Below are 25968 nucleotides of genomic sequence, written 5' to 3' on the forward strand. Positions count from 1 at the left end.
GGATATTTCCAACAGGCTTCGTGAAAGAGATGCGTTTTGAGCTGAGGCTTGAAGAATGGGTCGGAATTTGAGGGACAGAGATTGGGGACAAGATATTCCTGATAAAGGCAGAAGCATGAAGAAGGGGCTTGATTAGCAAGAAGTAGGGAAATAGTCCGTTTGGGTTTAGACAAATTAGAAAGAAGAAGAGACTTTACAAGTAATCTGAAATCAGTTCATAGAGGGATTTGAATGCCACATAAAGGTGTTTGGAGTTTTGCCAGGTAGCTGTGGGGAACAGGTAGGTTGATTAACTGTCTACTTTAAGATGATTAATTAGCGTATAAAGTGGACAGGATGGGATGTGGGGAGACTAGTTAGGAACTTATTACCATAGACTCAGATGATCCCCATAGCAGTCTGAACTAGAGTATTGGCAACGTGTGTAGAAAGGCGGGAATGTTTGGCATATCCTGTCTGTGCGATTGGGATTCAACAGAAGATGATGAATCGGAATAAGGACGACAAATACTTGCTGAAGGTTGATTAAGTAAATTAATTTATTTTGGACTTAAGCAATATGGTCTTGTGCATATTTATAGCAATATCTGCCAGGCCAGGGAGAGAAGCAGGAGAAACAAATGGCAATCACTCAGGATCATAGTTTGGAAAATGGAAAGCTGTAGAAGGTCAGAAGATAATAGATCCTGGGGTCCTAGGGAAAACCATCATTGAAATGACTTCACAAAAGTTACTGACCAAATGGAGATGAAGTACAGCTAGAAGACAGTGATGAGCTGGGGGGATCCAGAGGAATTTTGGAGCTTCTATGTTACAAATAGAAATTGAATATGTACGGGGAGCCTGGGTGGCGCAGTCTTGAAGCGTCTACTTTGGCTCAGGGCGTGATCCCGGCATTATGGGATCGAGCCCCACATCAGGCTCTTCCGCTATGAGCCTGCTTCTTCCTCTCCCACTCCCCCTGCTTGTGTTCCCTCTCTCACTGGCTGTCTCTATCTCTGTCGAATAAATAAATAAAATCTTAAAAAAAAAAAGAAATTGAATATGTCCAATACAAGTGAGGACTGGGTGGCAATAAATGAAGAGATTTCCTGAGGGTGGACGCCATTCCTGATGATGAGGAAGCTCAGGCTGTGGCCGTGTGTATTGTTGGCTACACTGGAAATGAAAGGAAATTAATATCATTGGACTTGATGAGGTCAGGGTACTGGAAAGACCCTCAGACAGCATGGAGGAAAAGATTGTAACTGAGACAGAACTAAATTACAGAATGGAAGCACCCCCCTGCACAGAATGAAAGTTCAGAGACAAATGTTCATGAGCTGTCTCCATCACGAAGAAAACTGTGATATGAAAATCAGGCGAGTCTTCATGAAGAAGCCCCGTTCTTGCCATCGGGTTCTGATAAGCAGTGAATCCTCAGTCACTTTCGAATTTTTCAAGAGCTCAATTTGTCATTTCAAATGCAAGTAATGTATTTATTCCCTTATTCACTTAAGGCAAAGGTACCCTAAGTTCACCATCGCTGGATACATGTAAGGGTGCAATCGATACTCATTTATGAATTCCGTATTTTCAAATTCGCCAACTCACTAAAACGTATTTATATTTATGCACCCAGATGAATACTGACAGTGCTTTTGTGGCATTTGCAGACATGCACAGAGCATCGAATATTTATGTCACCTGATTCACACGTTTCCAGCTGAGGTCAAACAAGGTGATGCTCTGCCTTCTTGTCTCGGCTCTCATCCTGTGTCCTTTCCGAGGTCTATTTAGTGCCGCGTTTTTTGCAGTTTTGCACTTTTTTGTTGATGATTTCACCGTTTAAAATGGCCCCCAAGTGCAATGCCGAAGTGCTGGCTAGTTCCTAAGTACAAAAAACTGTCATGTGCCTTATGGAGAAAATACATGTGTTAGATAAGCTTCATTCAGGCAGGAGTTATAGCTCTTGGCTGTGAGTTCAATGTTAATGAATCAACAATATATATTAAATAAGGTGTCTTTAAACAGAAACACACATAAATCAAGGTTATGTATTGATCAGTTGATGAAAACATGACCAGAGGCTTGCAGGAAACTCTCCCAGTATTTCCCCGGGGAGAAATTCTTCGGTATTCACTAATTCAGTGTTTGTGGCAACTCTGTAGACCTAACTACCACAAATAACGAGAATCAAGTGTGCCTTGCTTGTTTGGGTTAAAGGTAGCTGTTTTAGTTGTTTAGATCCCCACTCAAATTCTTTATCACTAATGACCATTTACTCTCCAAAGTGCATAAACTTTGCATAGATACCATTCTCTTGTTAATTGGTTGATGAAAACCAAAAGATGATTTAGTTAAATTTTTATTTTGAAGGAATTTTAGACTTACAGACAACTTACAAAATAATTATACAGGGTTCATCTAAATTTCCCCAATGTTCACATTTTTATAACCATCGTCTAATGATCGACACTGAGAAATTGACATTGTTATAATACTACTAATCCACAGACTCTATTAGAATTTCTCAACTTTTACCTCCAATGCCCTTTTCCTGGTGCAAGGTCCAACCCAGAATCCTGCGTCGCATTCCGTGTCATGTTTCCTGTCTCTTTCAGTTTGTGACGGTTGTTCAGTCTTTCTTTGTCTTCCACGACCCAGACACTTTTAGTGTTTCCTACTGGTCAGATATTTTGTAGACTGTCCCTCAGTTTGGATTAACGTGATGTTTTCTGATGATGAGATTGTGGCTACTTATTTTTGGCAAGGATTCCACAGAAGAGATGATGACATCGTATCGGGGTCAATGATGTCATTATGTCATCTTACTGGCGATGTTACTTTTGATCATTTGATTAAGGTAGTGTCTGCCATGTTTCTCCACTATAAAGTTATCGTTTTTCTCTTTGTAATAAGATTTTTTTTTAATGTTAAAATTTTCTAGAGTACTTTGTAGTCAATCAGGAAACACATTATCACTAATCAGGTCAGTGCTGAGCGCAGTGATAAGTAGTTGGCTTAATTTTTCAATGGTATCATTTTGTTCACTGGGAACTGACGGTCTAGTTGAGGAGACACGTGTGGCACTCATTAAACAGCACTAAACAAGGAAAGATATGGAAAAGTACATTGTGGCCAATGGTATGGCACAGAATATAAAGGCTGCAGGAGTAGGGAAGTAATCTTGTGGAAAGTGGGAACACGTACTGGACTTGGAAGGGTGGTAGGACTTTTCAAGGTAGTAATTTATAATCCACTTAATTTAATGCAATATATTGAGTACCTTAGTTCCTTGGGAACTGTGCTAGAAGCCGGGAATATGGAGATAAAAAACGGAATTCCTACCTTCAAGGAGTTCCCAGTCTAGTGAGAAGGACAGAGATGTCTGACCGGAGACCATATATGATCAGTGTTGTACAGACACAGGTGAACAGTGGGCATTACAGGTGCAGGGGCAGCAATACCACACCGTAGAGGTTCGAAGTCGACAGTCTTCAGGTTGTCTAGACTCTCCACACTCTAAGAATGCCAAAAAAAAATATGTTCCTGTGTTGATGTCACTCAGTCTATATTTGACCACTTTGACTCACAAGAAGTTAACTTCTCAATATATCTTATTCTATCAGTGGGTCTAGTTTCTCCCTCTGTTGCTGCAGGGAATAATTCTACTCCCTGGTTTTGTTTTTGTTTTTTAGGATAGTCCTAAAAGAAGAGCTATTACATCTTTTCTTAATGTCTTCTTTTCAAGAGAAACATGAATAAATCTACATACTATATCTAATTTCTAGATCCTTCACAATCCAGCATGTTGGCTTGGTTTGTGTTTCCCTTATAAATAGTCCATTCCCCTGCACCCTAACCCTCACCCTCATCCTGATCTCCTCCCCTGGAAATATTTTAAAATAATTGTTCTATGAGGGCTCCCCCACCCAGTTCAGTTAGAGTTTTGAACCTAGCATTCAAAACGTATTTATTTCTGTCATATTTGGTGCTCTTCATTTTGACCTCTTGTGGGAGTTCTCTTTGAACTTTGATCTTTTTGTCTGGCATAGCTTTTATTTCCCCTCCCTTTTAATGTCTGAAGATTTGATAAGAATATAATCTATTTTCATCCAAGAATTTAATAAAATAAACAAGACAGGGTCAAGAACAGACCTCTTGGGCAAAAACCATGTATGTCTGATCGTTTGACAATATAGAAAGCTCCCATCTGTACTCTCATGCAGCTTCCATGTCTCCCTCTGGAGGGAACGCATGGTAAGGGAAGAGCAGGGCATGCTCGTTGACAGTGTTGAGCTTGATGCAACTAGAACCCAAGGTAGCATGTTGGCCACCAGTTTCAAATCAGGTTATACTTCCAAGAAGATGGGTTACAGTAGGTCATATCCTAAAAGCCAGGAAGAGTCATTATGGCTAATAACAATAACTCTCTAGTATTATACTGCCTGTGGGGTTTTCTCACATGCACGGTCTTAGAGATATGAAATGGCATAAGTTGTCAGTAAAGACTTTGGGTTAGGGAATGATAAAATAAGAGCAAAATTTAAAGCAGAGTATGGGGGTGCCTGGGTGGCTCCGTTGGTTAAGAATCTGCCTTTCGCTCAGGTCATGATCCCAGAGTCCTGGGATCGAGCCCCGCATCGGGCTCCCTGCTCAACAGGGAGTCTGCTTCTCCTTCTGCCCCTTCCGCCACTCATGCTCTCTTTCTCTCTCACTCTCTCTCTCAAGTAAATAAATAAAATCTTTAAAAAAATAAATAAATAAAGCAGAGCATGTATTCTGTTAATAGAACTCCAGATGGACTGGAGGGGGAAGAAACTGGAGAGGGGGAGATTAGTAGGGAAAATGCTCAAGTTATCCAGGAGGTGAGGAGGCAAAGAACTTAGTCAAAATAGACAGCAGTGAAAAGTGGAGGGGAAGGAAGAGATAAAAGACACATGTCCACAGAAGAGCAATAGACTTTATAACTTTTGTAAAAATGGACTTGGGGAGGGTGGGGGAGGGGCAAATCAAAGATAACTTACACATTCTAAATCTGGAAGAACGTGGCTCAGTAGATGGGGGGAAGAAAGGAATCAGTATGGGGAATCCTGTTTAGCTGAGGTTGGTTTTCCTGTTTTTGTGTGACTCAGTGGCGATGAGAGACAAGAGTATCCCAGGGGGAGCCTAAGACTATAGAGTAGGGAGAAGGGTTTTTGCGGAATGCCATGTTCAAGCAGAAACTTAAACAGCTTCCTTTGTGGTACAGCAGAATCATAGGATCACAGTAGTTGTCAACACCCCCTTGGTTTTCTGGCTCATAGATGGATTATTGCAAAAGTAGTAAGTGTTGTTTCTGATTGAATCAAGGATCTCTTAACTTTGCAGATCCTCTTAATGTGTTGCAAATGGCAAATGTGGTTATGAAAATCTTGGAAATGGAGGTTGGCTAAGACAGATTATGTCCACATCACGGAATGAGTCATAGGAATAAAATCTTGGAAATCCTGTTCCTTCACCATCAGCAAATATTCTAACAAAGCTATCTACCTACTTCCAAATGGAACATTCTGCATTTCTTCTTTCAAGGAATGTTCAATTTGTAGTCTCTCTACACCCACTAAAAAATGAGTGCAAAGAGAGAATGAAAAAATACTAACTTGAAGCCCCATTAATCAGCCTTTAGAGGAGACCCCGTTATTAAGCTCTCGTTCGTCATCATCACCAGACGTTTGTTAAGCACCTGACTGGGCTTATGCATGGGGCAAAAGTCACATAGGCTGGCCCTCTCTGGCCATGTAGACCCTGCATGCAAGAGCAGGAGAGAAAAAAATATACAACGGCCACACAGAAGTGGTAAATGAGCCCCTCTTCAATTACATTATCAATTCCTCGCCTATCCTATTTTATCAAGGAACAAAGTCCTCCATGTCAGTAAATGTTTGTAAGAATAGAAGCTATGTATGCAGGCATCACCACACTTCCACCTTCTTAGCCTTTCAAAACAGTTTTCTGCCCCTAACCCACTTGGTGGCTAAGGGTCACCTTAGGAAATGACCCTTGTTGAATTCTACGCTCTCATGAAGTCTTTCTTTGCTTTTTGCTTCTTGGTCATCTTCGTATTCATGGTTGGCAGTTGCCTCCCCTGGTCTTGCTGTGCTTGCCCTTCCACTGCTCCCCCATGTGACTTACAGCCTGTTTCTCTGAAACATAGTCAGGCCTGGGGAAGCAGTTAACCAAGATTGAGGGAAATGGTAAGTGCAATGAGTCAGTAGACAGTTCTGAGTGGGCCTCTAAAATAAAGGCATGGAGTATTGTGGAGACATTCAGCTTGCTACACTGAGTGTCCAAAAGTATGTGATCTGCTCACTGCTGTAGACTGGAGGTTGAGGTTAAAGAAATACTGACCTCAGGATCAGGGAGCTGGCTGTGTTGCTCTATTTACAGTATAGATTATTAGGTCACAGGTTAGTACGTGTTTTAGGGATGGAAAGCGAAGTCTCATGTCTGGAGAGTGGAGAAATTATAAACTTTCCTATAATCACGTGCAATAAAAATTGAGCTTACTATGGAGTTATAAAAATAAAGATAAGTGTTATACTCCCATCTTAGGTACCTTCTCCCAAATACACACCTATACATACACCATTTTGTTAATTTCACTGGTGGCCATTTTTATTAAGCCAGAGTAAAGTGGTGTTCATTCCCTGATGGGAATGCTGTTGTTCCCCGTGCTTCTGAAGAGCATTGTCCCTACCGACCATGGAACAATGGCCTGAGAACCAAGCACTGAAGAGTAAGCTAGACGCACAACCCTTAGGTAGAGACAGAAAAAAGAAACAGTCACTTTGAAGATCACAACTGTATTTTATTATCGAGAGATTAAGAGGTATCATGATTAGCTCAGAGCTTCGGGTTTTGTGCTAAGCTTTGGAGGGTTATTTGTGAGTCCCTAGAAGTATCCCGGTGGGCTTTTCATGTGTCAGGTGACTATGCAGCATGCTTTTCTTTCTTCGCTATTTTTAGGTTTTTCTAAGACTGAACATGAGGCCATACTCTTCCTTCTCATACTGTTTTAGAGGAAAAATATTTTCAGTGTTAAAGCTTATGATGATTTCTGGGGCGCCTGGGTGGCACAGCGGTTAAGCGTCTGCCTTCGGCTCAGGGCATGATCCCGGTGTGATGGGATCGAGCCCCACATCAGGCTCTTCTGCTATGAGCCTGCTTCTTCCTCTCCCACTCCCCCTGCTTGTGTTCCCTCTCTCGCTGGCTGTCTCTATCTCTGTCGAATAAATAAATAAAATCTTTAAAAAAAAAAAAGCTTATGATGATTTCTAGATTGAGTATTTTTCAACTGATACAGAAATAGTTCGATTACAACCATCATTTAAATTCCCTTTAGTAATACCAATATTAAGAGAAGCTGTTATGCTTGCAAATTAGAATAGTGTTTGTATCTCCAGTGGTGGCCTCTTTATTTCTCTTCGATCTATGCAGAGTACCTGAAAACACAGCATTCCCATTTTATTTATGGCTAACCTGGAACCCAGGGAGGACTAAAGACCCAGGGGCACGCTGGGACATGGGTAGCATGAGACTGGGGCTATCTGCAAGCAACAGGACCAGAAGTTCAAATAAGCAGGAAGGGTTTGGTGACAGCAGACAAAGGTTCAAGTACAGAGCGGTAATTTACAAAAGAGGAACAAGTCAAAGCAAATAGAGTCCCAGATTTTAAAGGTCGGGTGACAAATAGGGATATGTTAATAAGCAGAACTGAAAATCAGTCTTAGAAATGGAAGGTTTCCTGTCTGCTCAGTCTTATGGGGCTTGCTGGCACAGGTGGCTCTCGGGCCTCAGAGTCTAGGGCTAGACAGAAGTCCAAAGATGAATCCTGCCCCTCGAAGAGACGAGAACAGAGAAACACAGATTGCCTCATATTTGGTTCCATTTAAGAGGCACCCTGAAACTGAACTTCTCTTTCTGAGTTCGTTGCACAATTTCTTCTATACACTTATGAAATGGGTGGCAATATTTGAAAAGCCTTTCTCTTAATCTTAGCATAATGGTTTCAGGAAAGATTGGGAGAATTCAGTTTTAAATAGGATCCCAGTAACACCATGAGAAGAAACAACTTTCGAGAGAGCTTTTTAGAATAGCTCTGATACAGCATCGATCAGAGCTGTATCAGAATAGCTCTGATACAGCATCGATGCAGATATTCCAGTATCTGGATCTAAGTTGGAGTTATCCGGGACAAGATGCCATCAAACTTCATCTGTAAAGGGCCAGAGCATAACTCTGCTAGGCTCTGTGTGCCACATGGTCTCTGTTGCAACCATTCACTCTGCCGTTGCGTTGAGAACGCAGCCATCGACAAAAGCAACAAGTGGGAGCAAGCAGATTCCAGGACAACGGGCAGCAGGATAGGTGTGGCTCAAGGGCTGTAGCTTGCTGACCCCTAAACTAAAAGAAAGAAATTTGTTTACCAACAAAAATGTATTAAAAAACAAACCCGCATCTTCCTCTATGTCATGAAGAGTACTTCACCAGTGCGCCATAGAACATGGAGAAATAACAAAGCTCCTCTGAGGTCTGTGATCCCAGAACTTCTCAACGAATGTAACTGCTCTCCTCTGCCACTTGTCATGTTGGGCAAACATTTGTATGAATCCATCAGTCCTTGAAAGTGTGATTAGATTATCCATTTTATTTCTGGGGAGAGGGATGTCTGTGTTCTTTTACTGAATGTGTCTGGTTACTTCTTAAAGACCAACTTCTAGCAATTTTTCCTTTCTGAGCGACTGGATTAAGGAGCCTCCTTCTGCTTGATTTTCTGTAGTCGAGTGCCCTTGCTGTATGTTGTATTCTAGCTTCTCCTTAAAACCTTTAGACCGGGGCCACATTTACCTACCACTTGTTTATCTTTTGTGTGTTTGGTTTTTGTTTAGACAATAGTTTGCTCTCCATTGACTGCACTCCCTGAAAGCAGTGGCACAGAAAATCTAGAAACAATGCAGAATCCCCAAGTCACTACTATTTTGGAATGCTTTCTGTGATTTTTTTTTTTTTTGAGGAATGCATTTACTTTGTTAATTGTATCCTGCCCAACCTGATATAAAATCAACTCTAATTTCGGGAGTATTTCATTGACCAAAGTAACATAGAAGTGTGTCTCTGATTAGGAAAAAAAATTGTTGGACATGGATAATACTTATGCAGATAATAAGAGATTTGAGTATATGAACAATCAATCAGCAGTTGGCGTGTCCATCAGCAAATATGTTTGGAAGCCCCACTATTTGTCATGGATATGTAACATGTACTGAAATATTATTGGGTACTATCCTAGGTATTCTCTGAACCTTTCCAACAACTGTATTATGGGAATATTGTTATTTTTATTTTGCAGTTTAGGTAAAATGACTTCCAGGGGTCTCAGAAAGATACATGATTGGGATTTGTACTTAGTCTTCTGGTAATAGATCTAACACCCTCTAAATAGCTACCTGTGGATATGTACTGAATAACTTTATGCAACTCAGAAACATCATTGCCCTCCTTTTTTCTGGACCCTGAGAGGACCACAGATTTAATACAACACAGGGTTGCTCCCCAGAGGGAATGTGTGAACTATTTTCCGCGATAAGGCATGTATATATTTATGCTTCTGTGCCTTTGTTCTCGTGCTTCTCTCTGCATGCCCCATCTTCCTCCGTCCATCCGCTCTCTTTCTCCTCCATATGTTTAGCAAATTTATCGAGATATGATTTACATGCAACCCACTGCATCCCTTTAGAATATACAATTGATGCATGTTGACAGGCTCGCATCCATAACACAGCCACGACCGTCAAAATACGAAACATCTTTATCACTTCCAGAAGTTTCCTTGGGTCCTTTTGCCATCTGTCTTCCTCTCACCCTAGCACTAGGCAAGCTCTGATCTACTCTTTGTCTCTATAGATTGGTTTGCATTTTCTACAATTTCATAGAAATGGAATCAATATAGTATATACTCTTGTGTCTGGTTTCTCTCATTCAGTATAAAGATTTCGAGACATCCATATTGTTACATGTGCAAGTAGTTTGTTTCTTCTTATCAGTGAGTAATATTTCATTGTGTTGTGGATATATAACAATTTGTTTATCTATTTACCAGTTGATGGACATTTGGGTTGCTTCGGTTTTTGCCTATGATAAATAAACCTGCTTTGAACGCTAGCTTGCGAGTGTTTGTGAGGACATACGTTATTATTTTCCTTGGTAAACCCTAGGAGTAGAATTGCTGGGTCATATGATAGATGTAGATTTAACTTTGTAAGAGACTTGTAGTTGTCCTCAGTGGTTTGCCATTTCACATCCCCACCAAGAACATATGTGAGTTCCACTTTTTCCATAGTCTTGTCAAAATTTGTTACGGTCGATCTTTTAAATATAGCCATTCTAATGGGTGTGTGGTAGCATCTCGTGATTTTAATTTGCATTTATCTCGTGACTCATGACTTTGAGCATCTTTTCATGTGCTTATTGGCCTTTTGTATATCTTCTTTTGTGAAATGTTTAAATTTTATCTTTTGTATTAGTTATCATTATTATTGGGTTATAAGATGTCTTTATGGATGCTAGATACCATTCTGTTATATCACGTTTTGCAAATATTCTCTCTCAACTTGTGGTGTGTATTTTCATTTTCTTAAATTTTTCTTTCAAAGGACAAAAGTTTTACATTTTGATCAAGTCCAGTTTAGTAGTTTGTTCTCTTATAGTTCCTTGTGTTTTTGTGTCTTATCTTTATCTTTGCCTACCCCCAGAGTTTCAAAGATTTTTCTCCTATGCTTTCTTCTAGAAGATTTATAGTTTTAGCTTTTACATTAAAGTTTGTCATTTACTTTGAGTTAACTTTTGTATATGGTGTAAAATAAGGGTCAATGTTTATTGTTTTCTATACAGTTATCTTGTTCTAGCACCATTTGTTGAAATGACTTTTTCCCCCGTTTAATTGCCTTGGCGCATTTGTCAAAAAAATTCAATTGACCATGTCTGTGGGGGTCTATTTTTAGACTCTGTTCTTTTCCATTTATCTGTATGTCTGTCCTGTCCTCCAATAACACACTGTCTTTATTCTAATATCTCCATAGGAAATCTTGCAATAAAGTAGTATGAAACCTCCATTCTTGTAAAACTACTTTGAAAAGTCTAGAACCTTTGTGTTTCCATATAAATTTTAAAATTGTCGGGGCGCCTAGGTGGCTCAGTCATTAAGTGTCTGCCTTCGGCTCAGGGCGTGATCCCAGCATTCTAGGATCAAGCCCCACATCAGGCTCCTCCGCTGGAGGCCTGCTTCTTCCTCTCCCACTCCCCCTGCTTGTGTTCTCTCTCTTGCTGGCTGTCTCTATCTCTGTCAAATGAATAAATAAAAAATCTTTAAAAAAATTTTTTTTAATTGTCAATTTCTGCAAAAAAAAAAAAAAGAAAGAAAGCTTGCTGAGATTTTGACTGTCAGATTACTTTGAATCTATAGCTCCATTTGGGTAGAATTTATATCTTAATGATGTTGACATCTTCCTATCTATGAACCTGGTATATCTCTGCATTTCTTTAGGTCTTTAACTTCTACCAGCAATATTTTGCCCTTTCCACTGTAAAGATCTTACACCTTGGATTAGTTTCCTAAGGCTGTTGTACCAGATTATCAAAACAGGTTGGTTGAAAACAATAGAGCTTTATTCTTGCAGTTCAGGGACCAGAAGTCCACAATCAGGTTAGCTCTTTCTGGATTCTTTCAGGGTGAATCTGTTCCATGCCTAGCTTTGGAGGGTGCTAGTAATCCTTGTTATTCCTCAGTCAACCTCTCTGCTTGTATCTTCGTATGGCCTTCCTCTTCTAGGTTGCAGTATTGTCTCCTTTTCTGTCTCTTGTAAGGACACTGTCTTTGCACTGAGGGAACAACCAAATGCAGGATGATTTCTTCTCAAGGTCTTTCCCTTAATTGCCTCTGCAAAGACCCTTTTACCAGAAAAGGTCACATTCTGGGGTTCCAGGTAGACATATATTTTGGGAACCACAATTGAACTCACTATATGCATATTTTTGAATATTTATTCCTAAGTATTTTATGTTTTATGATGCTATTATAAATGGTTTAAAATTCTTTGTTTCCAATGATTTACTGCTAGTAATAAGAATATAATTGATGTGTGTGTATTAATCCTATATCTTATGACTTTGCTAAATGCAATGATTAGTTCTGGTCATTGTTATATAGATTATTTTAGGATTTTCTACATAAACAAGCATACCAGTTATATATAGAGGCAATTTTACTTCTTTTTCTAGTTATGCCTTTTCTTTTTCTTGCTTTATTACAATTACTAGGATGTCCAGTGAAATGGTAACTAGAAGGGATAAGAGCAGGCCTTATCCCAATATTAGGGGGAAATAATTTTATAGTTAAGCATTAAGGATGATGTTTACAAATCATTTTTTATATAATGCCTGTTGTCAGATTGAGAAAATTCTTTTTTTATTCTTTATATGCTGAGAGAGGCTTTTTTATAATAAAAAATGAATATGAGTTTTATCAAATAATTTTTCCTGCATCTGCTGAAATAATGATGTGCTTTTCCCATTTATCCTACCAATATGATGAATTACCTTGCTTCTTAATACAAACCAATCTTACATTCTTGGAATAAGTCCTAATGGGTGACCATGCTTTTTTGTTTTGTTTTTATTTTTTTATGTTGCAAGATTTGATTTATTAAAATTTCGCTAGGGATTTTTGCATTTATGTTTATGAAGGATATTGGTCTGTAATTGCCTTATAATTTATTTTCCAATTTTGATTTAAAAAAAAATGAGTTAGGAGGTGTTCCCTCTTCTTCTATTTTCCAGAAAGGTTTGTAAGATTAGTGTTATTTCTTACTTGGATATTTGATAGGAATCACCAGTCTTTCCGTTTGGGCCTGGAATGTTCTCTGTGAGAAGATTTAGATAATGGATTTGATTGCTCTGAGAGATATAAGACCATTTAGATTTTCTGTTTCATCTGTGTCAGTTTTAGCAAGTGTATTTTTCAAGGAATTTGCTCATTTTGTCAATGTTCTGACCTAGTTATTTTTATGTTAGCCTAGATACCTTCTCCTCTTGAAACGTTCCCAGAACAGAAGTGATTTCACATTCTTTGTGCCAGTACCTTCTCTGGTATCATTTGTATTCTCCACCGTCCTTTGTGGTTGTTTGCCCATATATCTCTTCATATACTAAGTTAAGGGCTTTGAAGCTTAATGAGAGCATCCTACATATCTTTGAGTTTCTGCCCCCTTATATGGTGCTTGGCACATAATAGATACCAACCACCCCCAATGTTTAATGAAACAATTCCATTTGCCATTGTCTAATTTACAGTTACACACACGTTTCTAACTTTCTCAGGAGATTATGAATATCTTTTGCAAAAAATGGCAAGTATTGTTCAATGCTCACATTCCTTCTATGTCTTATATTTACAATAATTTTTAAAACTATTAAATAGATTTGCTGAACAGTATAGAAAAATCAGTATTCTATAAACTCAGGAAAGAGGTTAAATGGAAATCGGGAAAGTATACATCAATAAAGGGAGAGAAATAAAGGAACTAACATTGTCGCGTGTTTACCTATGCCAGACATTGTCATAAACAATTTATATTCCTTGTATCATTTAACCTTAAAATAATTAGGCATAGAAAATAATATTATTGGGGCACCTGGGTTTCAGTCGGTTGGGTGTCTGACTCTTGGTTGCTGTTCAAGTCGTGACTTCAGGGTTAGGAGATTGAGCTCCGAGTCAGTTTCCACAATCAGCACAGAGTCTGCTTGAGATCCTCTCCCTCTCCCTGGCCCTTCCCCCACCCAGGCACGCCCGCAAGTGCACACTCTCTCTCTTTCTCTCTGAAAGAAAGAAAGAAAGAAAGAAAGAAAGAAAGAAAGAAAGAAAGAAAGAAAGGAAGGAAGGAAGGAAGGAAGGAAGGAAGGAAGGAAGGAAGGAAGGAAGAAAGAAAGAAAGAAAGAAAGAAAGAAAGAAAGAAAGAAAGAAAGAAAGAAAGAAAGAAAAAAGAAAGAAAGAAAGAAAGAAAGAAAAATCTTTTAAAAAAATAAAATATTATCATCCCCATTTTATAAATCAGGAATCTGAGGTGAGGTTTCAGAAAGTTAAGTACTTTGCCCAAGTCTACAGAGTTATTATTAAGTGGCAGGTCTGGATTTCAGATGCAAACCCGAATGATTCCATTATCCATCTTCTTGGTTTCAATTATAATTTTGCCCATTTGGTTTCCTACAAGACACTTGATGGATCTTCCCAAGTTACCTTTAAATTCTACGTTTGCCAGAGGAGAATATTCTGTGATGCCCCAGTTGAGTGTTGGAATCACTGTAAGTTTAGAAAAACTCCAAAGTATTCCCTGAATACTCATTCTGCCATGAAATACACAGAAATGGCAAAGAAGATTCCAAACAGCCTTATCTCAAAGTATGCTGTATAACTCCCTGTTGTCTCCCCCTACTCATCAGCTTTTGTCTACAAGCTTGCCATTATTTTGATGATAGCAGAGGCTACAGTTCTGGATGTGGTTAATTGGATGGCATCATTGGTTCCTGAGTTCCTACCCACATGGCATAAGGGCAATTAAGAGCCCAGGGTCATGATAACTCAAGCAATCTCCATAGCTTGCTGTGAAAGGGGAGAATATTTCCTTACAATGATGTTCCATATTGGTTCTGTTTAGAAAGGTCTGTGGGCTAATTTGTGCAAGGCATATTCTTTCTCCTTTTGCTTTGATAAAAGATATTTGAAACATCAGATCCAATCACACACCCTCTTTGCTACTGCTAACTTAGATGTGTCTACTTTAAGTCTCTTCTCTCTCCACAGAATAGTACTCTACAAAGCACCTAACTGGGGTTCTCTATGATAATCAGGCTTTTCCCAGTTAGAAATGTGACTAATGCACCATTTTCCCAATACATTTTAGCCAAAGAACTGGGAAGGGGAGGCACGTTTTTCAGGGATTTCTGTCTATCCATAGGAACAAGAGGTTTCTGGGGTCTTCCCAATGTGAAAAACAACAGCATCAAAATAATAGCATTTGTTTTTTGGGTACAATACCATGGTCAGGAACTTGCTATTTCAACAGAGAAATTATTTGCAATACATCATTGAAGAGATGACTTAATTCACGCTAATCATTCCCTCTAGTCTACCATGGGGAGGGCAATACTTTCATGTATCATAAGCACCAGACAAGGCAGCTGGATGCATTTTCTCTCTCTTGAAATTCTAGTCTCTGTTGGAATGACTCCCTTAGGCATCCACAGCTCTAGGTTCTTTCTAAGAAATGAAGCAAGTACTCCCAGGGCTGTTCACATTAGGGAACAACATCTAAAAATGTATTCCTGCCTTGTAGACATCAGAGAGCAACATAGAGATGTTTCTCACTCGGAGGCAGAAGACACAGCTTCGTTGTGGTTTGAGTGTCAAACTTGTTGAGAGAAGGACATGGGCAAGACTTAACGTTAATTAATAATGCGTATTCATACAAACCTGGATCAAATGATATTCTACACGGAGGCAGGAGAGATCCAGACCCAAACCTGGATCAGATAATATTGTACACGGAGTTGGAATGAATACACGAACCCTCGGAAGAAGCTGTTTTCGGCTGAGGATTTTTGAGTAGCCCCTGGGAATTAAGGGAAGTACCAAGGATAGGAGGAGTTGAGAAGAACAGAAGGGCAGGATATAATCTCTTTTTTCTTCCACCTTACACTGTGCTTAGGCAAAGCCCCGTCTATGTGAGAGCTGACCTGTGAAAAGTTGCCGAATGAATGAATGAATGAATGAACGTTTGATTCCAAACACTTTCTTACACAGTAGCTTTAAATTGTGGTGAATTCTCTTGTGTTCCATCTGGGTGTTGTAGGAAGCCAGGAAAGATCTTTCTGTTAGATCTTGCAAAACTGAGAGCGTACTTTGTATTGCCCGGATAGGACAAGCTTCTGAAAGTTCCCTTTATCCAGAGGCAGAATGGACCCTCTTGCCTGCAACTAGAACATTGTTGCCAGTTTCAACAAAAGGCCTAAGGAAACAGTGTTTCCCCTTACAAGGTACAATCTTGGCTCCTCTACCATAAGGGGGGCTGTTCTTGGAAATGTACTCCAGAAACTTTTGTATTTAACCAGGATACAAATTGCATTGCTACATAATTCCCCCTGCTGAGGCCCTATGAAAGGAATGAGTTGGGACAGATACAGCAAGATATTAGGACAAATTTTCCCATTCTTCCTGCTGTACTACACAGAAGTGAACTTGATTTCAACAAGATGACCTAATTCTTAGCGTGCTTTTCTACCCACTTTCACCCATAACGCTTCCAAATCACTGTCTGATGCAAGATGTGCAGAGAAACAAAATGGAAAAAAAGATAAACTGGCCAGTAAAAAGTAAGATGACATTTAATTAAAACTAAGTTTGCAAGTTAATGGGGAAAAAAAGGTATATTGTTAAAAAAAAAAAAAAAAAAACACCGTGATTAAACCTCAGGGCAGCCTAGCACATCACTATCCTTTTGTGGTTTTGAGTGTATTTTATTCCTGCCCTGGAAGTAGATATTTGTCATATTGTTAATAATTGCTCTACTAAATTGTACTCAGCAGCGAGCATCTCTGTAACCTTGTTTACTCACCAAGCTTTCATTTTCTTCCCGTACTTTTCTTAAGCTTGTTTCTGAGGGGTGGTTCGTTCACATAAGCTTTCAATTTTTAAATAACACAATCTGTGTATTTCACTAGGCATCTTTATTTGCTTAAAATGGGGAAGAATCAGATTGTGATTGTGGTGTAAATCAGTCAGTCCTTTTCTTCCCTTTACAGGAAAAGCTGTGGGTAATAAAAAAGAGAATTGAATGAAATAGAAATTCTACTAGGCTTTTATGAACTCAGCCATTAGAGTAAGAAGAGCTAAATCCGTGGAGTGGGGGGAAGAGAAGAAAATGCAAATGGTGTTTTTTTGTTTTTGTTTTTGTTTTTGTTTTTCTTTTAGAGCTTTTACTTTAAGCCACTCTAGTGTCCCCCTTCTCTTCCTTCCACTCTCCTGGCCCCACCCGGACATAGTCAGAATCCAGGGCTCCGGACACTTCAGAAGCTGGAAGGAGAGCGAGAGTGAGGGTCTGTGTTAGCCTTCCCCGGTCTTCACGAGAGGTCCAAGCAGAAAGGCTGCCTAGAGAGCCTCATTCTGATCTCTCCAAAACTGCATCAGAGAAACTCCTAAATTGTATCAGTCATCCTGAAACTTGATCAGTAAAGAATTTTTCCTAAGAAAAAATAAAATAAAATACTTAATCTTGTTGGGATCTTTTGGGGTAGGAAAATCTGATGAGAAATAAACATTCCCTATATTCCTATGCCTTGGGTATGCTCCTGGAAACATTGGAGGGATTGTTTGCCAGAAAGTCTTGGCAGTTTTCAAAGATGGCTGGCCAAGTCATAAGAGAACGAGGAGAAGAGGTTTATGTAGTACTGAGTTCGGCATTGTGTGTAAAACACAGGTTTCACTGTAAAGAAATCTGTTGCACAAAACCTTGGAATACATACCATCCTGTCTTTTCTTTACTACCCCCTGCACAAGTACCCTGTTCCTCAAAAAAAATTTTTTTAGATAATAAGAAAAAATAGAATGAATATGATTCTAAGGAAGCAAATCTCTTTGTTTTAATTTTCTTTTCCTTTTGCTTTTACATTTAAGAGTTAAGACAACATTTCAGCAGAGAAATGTGGAGAAGGGTAAAGGGAAATCAATAAAGTTATTCTGTGACTTTTCCCAGGAGGGAGCAGTGTTAATCGAGAAAGGCCTGCTTGGCTATATGTCAAGTCCGAGGAGAGAGCAGGAGTTGATTTTGAAACAGATTTCCCAGCTAAACTGGAGGAGGGAGATAAAAATATACATATATGTACATACATACACACATACACGCATACACACATACATACATGCACACATACACACATACACGCATACACGCATACATACATACATGCATACATACATACACACATGCATACATACATACATGCATACATACATGCATACATACATACTTTTTACAAGAACGGTGTGTGTCTGCATGTACACTATTATATACATTTTAATGTACATGAAAAGTGTGTATTACGTGCACACACATTTCAAAAGTAGGTAAGAACAATTGCTTAAGGTCATAAGTGATATTGGACAACAATTCCTCTAACAGTAGTTTCTGTATATTGATCTAGGATCATTTAATACTTTATAAGTTTCTCTAATAAGTCCTTTAACTCCCAAAGAAGGAACTTGATGTACAAAAGCCTAAAGTGACAGATGAAGGGATGGAAATCAGATTTCCTGACCCAAGGCCAGTGGAAGTGTCTTTGACCATGGGGAAGCTTCTCAAGAGTCTCTCTGGGTAATTCGTGTAGTCACGTTCTCTAGTAACTACAGAAATTTCTAGCAGGTGTGATTTCAGTAGAGCTTTCAAGAGCCAAGTTGGCCAAGGCACTACCCAGTTCCACTGGGTCATAGCATCACATTCTCATGTTCACTAGAAGCTGTGGTGGTTTCTTCCTGGACAGATTTGGACGACATAATTGAGTGGGATACCTGAATGTCAGTCCTGATGTATCTTCACAGTGTGATCTTGAGTGAGTTACCTATCCTTTCTGTACATTGGTTTCTTTTTGTATGAAATGGGATGAATAATTCTTACCCCTTCCAAATAACTTCCTTATTGCCCAAGAATCTTGTCCAAATTTCTTTGTCCCACTCAATGCTCAGATTTCGGAGACTACTAAAGGGGGATCTCCTTTCCATGACCCAATCTACTGGGATTAATTCCACCACTCTGAAACCTTTCACATTTTTCTTCTCTCATTTTGGATGTTCAAATTCTAAATTGTTTTTAACATCAGCTAAGATGCTCTCTTTATTTTCTTTCTTTCTTTTTAAAAGATATTATTTATTTGGGAGGGGCAGAAAGAGAGAGAGCATGAGCAGGAGGAGGGACAGAAGGAGAGGGAAAGAGAGAATCTCAAGCAGACTCCCCACTGAGCACGGAGCCTAAGGTGGGGCCCGATCTCACCACCCCAAGATCATGACCTGAGCCAAAATCAAGAGTCGGATGCTTAACTGACCGAGCCACACAAGCACCCCTCTATTTATTTTCTGAATCTAAACTCCATATGTATCATAACTGCTAAGAAAATACTTTTGTAAGAGAATGGCATCTAGACAGGGAGAGGGACTATGCAGTTCTAGAATTTCCCTGGAGGAAATTTCAGAGTGCATCTACTCTAATCCTCTCATTTTACAGTTGAGGAAGCCAATGATCTGAGAGGTAAAATGTCCAAGGTTACTGTGACAGAATTAAGTGGAGAACTCATGCCTCTTTAACTTTCAGTTCTATATTCTTTCCATTGGTTCATATGTCTTGAGACCAGTATAATTAGAAATAGTACCTGAGGGGCGCCTGGGTGGCTCAGTCGGTTGAGTGTCTGACTGTTGATTTAGACTCAGGTCATGATCTCAGGGTCGTGAGATCAAGCCCGATGTTGGGCTCCGCACTCAGCAGGAAGGCTGCTTGAGATTCTCTCTCTCTCCCTCTGCCTGCTCCCCACCTTCTCCCTCTCTCCCTGTTTCTCTCTCTCTCAAAATAAATAAATAAATCTAAAACAAAGAGAAAGAAAGAAAGAAAGAAAGAAAGAAAGAAAGAAAGAAAGAAAGAAAGAAAGAAAGAAAGAAAAAGAAAGGAAGGAAGGAAGGAAGGAAGGAAGAAAGAAAGAAAGAAAGAAAGAAAGAAAGAAAGAAAGAAAGAAAGAAAGAAAGAAAGAAAGAAAAGATCGAACCTGAAGTTCAAGGAAGCAGACCAGATAAAGATAGGTCAACCTTTGGTTTTCTCCAGGGCCAGATTCTAACTCTGTGCGTAACCTGACCAGCATGGCTTTAACATTCTCACAGGAGATGGAGGCTTCCTGGTTGCCAGAGCCTCTTCTTCTTGTCCCTTCCTGTCCCATAAGACCCAGCCTAGAATCTGGATCCAATCGAGTTCCTACTTTCCCATGTCTATTTTGGACATGGTTGCATTTGCACAGTATCTCGTAGCTCTTAAATTTTATCTTTAAGTTGACTTTACACATTTTTTATTCAACATTTGCTGGGAGTTTCCTGTTGCCAGTCACATGCAGTCGATTGGTCTGTGTTACATGACACCGTGACCCTAGATTATATTAAATTCCCAGAAGAGTGCAGACTGCACAACAATTTGTAAAGCACCTATTACGTGGCGGGCACGGTGTTAACCGGAGTAAGATCAAAATCAGCGTGTCTCCATGCCGTGCGTGGTAAGTACCTGCAGAGCTAAGAGAGCCGTGGGCCCCCTAAACTCCGCAATTTTCCAGACTTGAGCTGGGGAGTCAAAATATCACAGTGAATCTTGGAAGACTGAAGAATGCCAGAAAATTCACTTAACCTCCCTTCACTTGGGAGTGCAGGTTGGTCGCCAAGAACAGTTGGTTTGCTCTGTACCTGCCTGGATTGGAGCACGCAGTCCAACATTCCTGAAGGGCAAAGCATGACACCCCAGAAGGCTGGCCTGGCTCGCTCCGACATAGTTCCCTGTGCTCTTCGTGTCATTGCTATTTGCTGCATGGAGAGACTCTCTGACGACTGTCGAACGTGCCACACTTAAAATCTCTGAGGTAGCAGTTTCCACCTTTAAAATATTCCTCCGTGTCTCCCCAGCGTGCTCCCTATTCATCACTATTCATCTCTCTCTGTTTGAATCTTAGCCGGAATTCTGATGCTGCCGAGGCCCCTTGGTCCCCAAAATGTGTCTCAAGCTATGTTTCTGTATTCTTTTAATTTTATTAATTCTGCACACTCAGTACTTTTGAAGCTCATCTATTTCACAAAAGCTCAAGTAAATTTAATCCCATCTTTTTGAAGCCCTTCCTTACCGTGCTGTCATTAGTTAATAATGGGGGAAACCAAGAGGCACAGGTATGATTATTATGAACGACACCTTGGATTTGCACACACTCACTCCCAATGAACTCTAGGCAGTTCATACACATTAGCTCATTTTTCCTCACAACAGCTGGGCTGGGAGACCTAGATTCTATTCTTGGTGCTATAACAACCTTCTTGGGAAAGGTATTTAGCCACTAATTGCCTCAGTTCCCAACTATGAAAAGGGAATAATGATATGAGGATATTTGCTTCTCCCTCTCCTTATCCTAAACCTTTAGAACGTCAATAGCACCAAAAACAAAACAAAACAAAAATCTGACGGGTCGAAGTTCAAAAGAGAAGAAGGAGTGTGTCTTGACTTTATTTCCTTTAATGAAAAGGTGAGATACAGTCCAGGGAATTTGACTGGAAACCTTGAAATCCGAATTGTGATCCAATCTCTGCTTCTTGATGGACCATTGCCTTCAATACCTCTCTCCTTTATATGGGAAAGCACTTAGAGATCCGGAGCTGCTGAATACTGTAAAAGGGGCCCAATCTTCTAAAGAGCATTAACTCGGTCAGCAAAGATGTCTCTAGGAACCATGGCATCAGTAAGACACTCTTGGCTTCCAAAGCCTTCCTCTTCCCCCACCTCTCTCCTTTCCCTTGCAGCCTTCAGGCTTTTTAGCAATTTCAAAAGTACATACCACCAACTGCAGCCCAAGTCACTGGCCTGTATCTTTGGTCTCATCTCATCTCTAGACTCTTGGCCTGGCAATCTCAATCTTCAAAAGTTCCAGGGGCGGAAATATGCCTCTTTGCTTGCCAGCGTGAACCTAATGACTGAATGGCAAAGAACCTAGACCAAAATAGAACTTGGCTCTTAGATGACATGCGTCAGCCAAGAATAATGCTTTTTATAACGTCAGGCTCAATTCTATTAGTACACAGGTAATAGGGATATCACCCTTTAGAAGGGCCTTGATTTTCTCTATTTTTCTCTCTCAGTTTACCCATTATTCTGTAGGAGTGAGAGCTTCTCTCTTTTACCTGTCTACACTCAAAAGGCTATTGAAATGTACTACTTACAAATTGGTAAAATCAGACCCCAAGGCAATGGAACATAGATTACCTTCCAGAGGGTTTCCCAAACAACATGGGCCATTAGATAAACTCCAGTCCTTGTATGGAGTTAGTCTGGAAGCTAAGAAAAGTCCTCTGAAGCTCACCCAATGAGGCATAAGGAGGCAACAGAATTATTTTACATATTCATATCAAAAAATTATTAAATATATATGCTGAAGATTTTTCTCACCATTGATTTCTCCTAATATTCTGAAAGGCTAAAGAAAGAAAAAAAATTTTTTTACTAGGCAAAAATTTAAGTGTTTAGCCTGATATTACTTAGCCTAACACTTGGAACTCTTATGGATTTGGGGTATAAAATCTGCCAGATGACTTATTTTGAGACCACTTGAGTTACACAGACTGCTGGTACCAAACACTGCTCCCTACTGGTTCAAAGTCTCATTGCCTCAGGAAAATGGTTTCACCCATCGGAACATCAGACAGCTTCCTCATCCTCCCCTTCCTGGGAATATTTTTGTCAATTAATGAAGGATTCTTGCTGAGGGGATTTAGATAGTTCGCATCTAAAGTATGTTTAGAGTTTGGGGGCTGGGGTAGGAGGGCTGTGGCGACATATCCCGCTCTCCCTTGAGAGTTGCCTTCAGCCCCCTCAAGGGCCACATCTTTAGAAACTTGAGTGGGTCGAAATTCTGAGTGTGTATCAATGCTTGTCGAAGGACGGACTGAGCGCCATCAGGATCCCCCTGCCCTTCCCCTATTCAGAGACAGGAATTGCCTGGATGAAGACTGGGATGGAAGCTAGCCTGCCAAGAATACCACTTATACATACTTAAAGATTCTTCCCTTAGGCAAAGAAAGGACTTGTCTAAGCTTTTTTTTTCAGAATACATATTATGAAACTCTGGAGCCTTGAGGTCATATGGTCACGAACCATTTCTAGCTTCTCCGCCTCATTTTCTGAAATGAGGGCATCTGAGCTGGGTTGCTTATCTCAGATCTGGACTTACCCACACACTTTAAAGTGCAAGAGATCTCCCTCCCTGCGTGTAGCCCAGAATAGTCCTTCACAGCCACGTCATCCTGGACACTTTATCACTTGATATTACCTCTTAATCCACAGATCAGTGAGATTTTAGACAGAATTTGTCTGGCTTCAAAGAGAAACAGCATGACTGATACACATTAAGAATGAATTAAACAGACCAATTTGTTATTTTTCAGAAACACAAATAAACATGGCTGTAAGTGGGACCTCAGCCAGAGTAGGGTCTTCACAAATAGGGCTGCAATTCATCCTTTATTAAATATTACTTTTAAAAAAAGATTTTATTTATTTATTTGAGAGACAGAGAGATAGAGAGAGTATGAGCAGGGGCTGGGGAGAGGGAGAAGCAGGCTCCCTGCTGAACAGGGAGCCCGATGCAGGACTCGATCCCAGCACCCTGGGATCATGACCTGAGCCGAAGGCAGATGCTTCACTGACTGAGCCACCCAGGTGCCCTAAATGTTACTTTTATGTGGCATTGGACTAAGCGTTATTCCAAGGGTTATTTAGACATGAACTCGGCTCTCTCAAAAAGTTTCAGTCAAAACCACATCAGCATACAAGTTTATTTAAAAAACTTCTGCTGTTTGCCAGGTGTTATGGTATATACCAGAAGCACAAAAGTGACCACATGACAACCCCTCTCTCCATTCACCTTGGAGTCTGTGGATAGAGACAGCATAGTCTATGGACAGTGCCAACACCCGAGCACCACATTCTCTCCTCCAGCTAAGGGAATTACACTGCCTAGCACAGTGCCTGACATACAGTCAAGTACTCCATAAATAATTATTGGCCAACATGAGCTCAATGAAAAGAATGAATAAATGTTAAGGTAGTACAGAGTGCTATGGAAAATACATCGAAGGAGAAACTAGACTAGTTCAAGGGGCTGAACTGTGGAAAGTGTCATTTACACTGAGAAAGAGTCAAAGAGCCTAATGATGCAGAGGAAAGACCAGGCTGATGGAGTTAGACCTGGTTCAAGTCCGAGCGGTGCCACTGAGAGCTGGGCAAGTCTAACTATTCCATACCTTCTTCTCTGCCTCTGTAAAGCCCTGGCGATGGCTTTGGAAGACTAAATGAGATATTATTTATCTGTAAGCCTCTGTCACAAAGCAGAACCTCGATGATGGCTATTGGAGGAGTAACAGAGAACAGAACTGCAATGTTCAAGCAATGAATACCTAAGTAGTAAGGTTAAGAGCACAGACACTTTGAGGGATGGATGGCAATGATGAGCTTCAAGTCACGGTGGCCACTGGGAGAGGTGCTATAGACCTTCTTAGCTTCTAAGCCCAGACGATGGGGCGGGGGAGGGGAGCAGGGCAGGTGACTTACGGGATTCGTCTTCCTCTTCCAATCCATCCCAGAAGGCTTTCCTATTCATGTTTTAGCTACAAAACCATGTGGGCCCTGCCTGTTGCTGTTCACAGTATGGTATATACCCTTTCAGATAATCTGAAGATATTGTGATGTGTGGAAACTCAATGCAAACTATATATATATAGAGAGAGAGAGAGAGAGAGAGAGAGATATCTCTCTATATATAGTTTATATACATATATTTATGTTATATACATAAAAATATAGCCTCTTTCCCTATAAGTTCTTATAATAATTAGCTTCTGTTGTTTTTATCTTAAATACCCACAAATATACCAGACCCTCTCTTCTGTTCTTCCTTCCCTGCATGCCCATTAGGCGCTTTCCCACTGCATTCATATAGTTGAATCAGTACACACACACATACACACACACACACACACACACACCTGTTCTCTACTGGCTTCAGCTTTTTTTTAGGTGAGATTTTGGGAAATGCCCTGAGATGAACTGGCTTGTTAGCTATGTTAATATGGGGGGGCTGGGGAAGGGAAGATGCTGGCCGCTGACTTTTGGTTTGGGTTGTCAGTCCATAACATGAGGTACAATTATAATTTTGACAAAACCAAAAAATGTCGAACAAGAGTGTGAGAGACCAAGAAAGGGGATGGTGGTGGCCAAAGACAGGAAGCTGCTGGGTATAAAAATGTTTTAGACATAAAAATTGGGGGAGGGGAGAACTAGAGGTATTTCCGATGATGATGATGGGGGAGGGAAAGCAATTGGTGGGGCCTTTGAAATTGTGCCAGGAACCAAGAGCCAGGGGCAGTGGCAGAGGGGAAGGCCAGGTAGGACAATTAAAACGGAAATCTGGCTCCTTACAGCGCAGCGTGAAGCGGGGCTACAGAATTTGCTGCAGTGGGAGGTGGGGCCAGTCTGGCACAGTCTGTGGGTTTGAAAGGAGCTGGGCGGGTTGGGGAATGCCAGTCAGCCTTTGTAGTTCTGAGCTCAGAGAGGGGGTGACGAATACTGGGCTTCAGGTCAGAAGCCTGGCTTGGGTGGCTTTTGGAGAAATTTTCCCTCTGCTCCCAAACTCTTAAAATGTGCTCATCACACCACTGGCCTCCAATCACAGCGTAAACACGTGTCCTGGAGGCTGTCCTCCAGCAGAGGTCTCGGCCGTGATACCTGTTGGCTGGCTGATGGGGTCCTTCTCCTCTCCTATTCCCAAGATATCCTAAACGGGGCTGAATACAATATCTTTGCATATTTCCCTTCACCCTTCCCACATGCTTCCCATCTCCCAGACTCCTCGGGTTAATCCCCAGGACAACCTTGCTTTGAAAGAAAAAATGTGGTGAGCCTCCTAGAAGATTTGGATCTCAGAAGCCTCTGTCTGTCCTGCTTCAGCCAGACGCCAGACAGCCGGCTCAAGGAGATGCACAGAGAAAAGCAGCAGTAAGTTTTTGTTGTTGTTTGTTTTCAAGGCTTGGTTGCTCTCCAGAATTAAGGCCCCTAAAAGCAT

The 25968-nt window shown here is 40.5% G+C and overlaps 1 protein-coding gene across 18 annotated transcripts in view; it reads left to right on the plus strand.

Annotated features, from left to right (window-relative positions):
• The window catches only part of LOC123792676 (uncharacterized), a 205638-nt gene that overhangs the window by 163336 nt on the left and 16334 nt on the right, over positions 1–25968 (plus strand). For 3 of the 18 annotated variants that reach the window (XM_087868337.1, XM_087868341.1, XM_087868342.1), the window contains exon 9: positions 25751–25901. The exons of the other annotated variants lie outside the window; for them this stretch is intronic. The gene's annotated coding sequence lies outside the window, so the exon portion shown is untranslated. The remainder of the gene's footprint in view (positions 1–25750; positions 25902–25968) is intronic. 18 annotated transcript variants of the gene reach the window in all.

This window comes from Ursus americanus, chromosome 16 (assembly GCF_024610735.1).
Source record: "Ursus americanus isolate L20-20 chromosome 16, mUrsAme1.1.p, whole genome shotgun sequence".
Lineage (NCBI taxonomy): Eukaryota > Metazoa > Chordata > Mammalia > Carnivora > Ursidae > Ursus > Ursus americanus.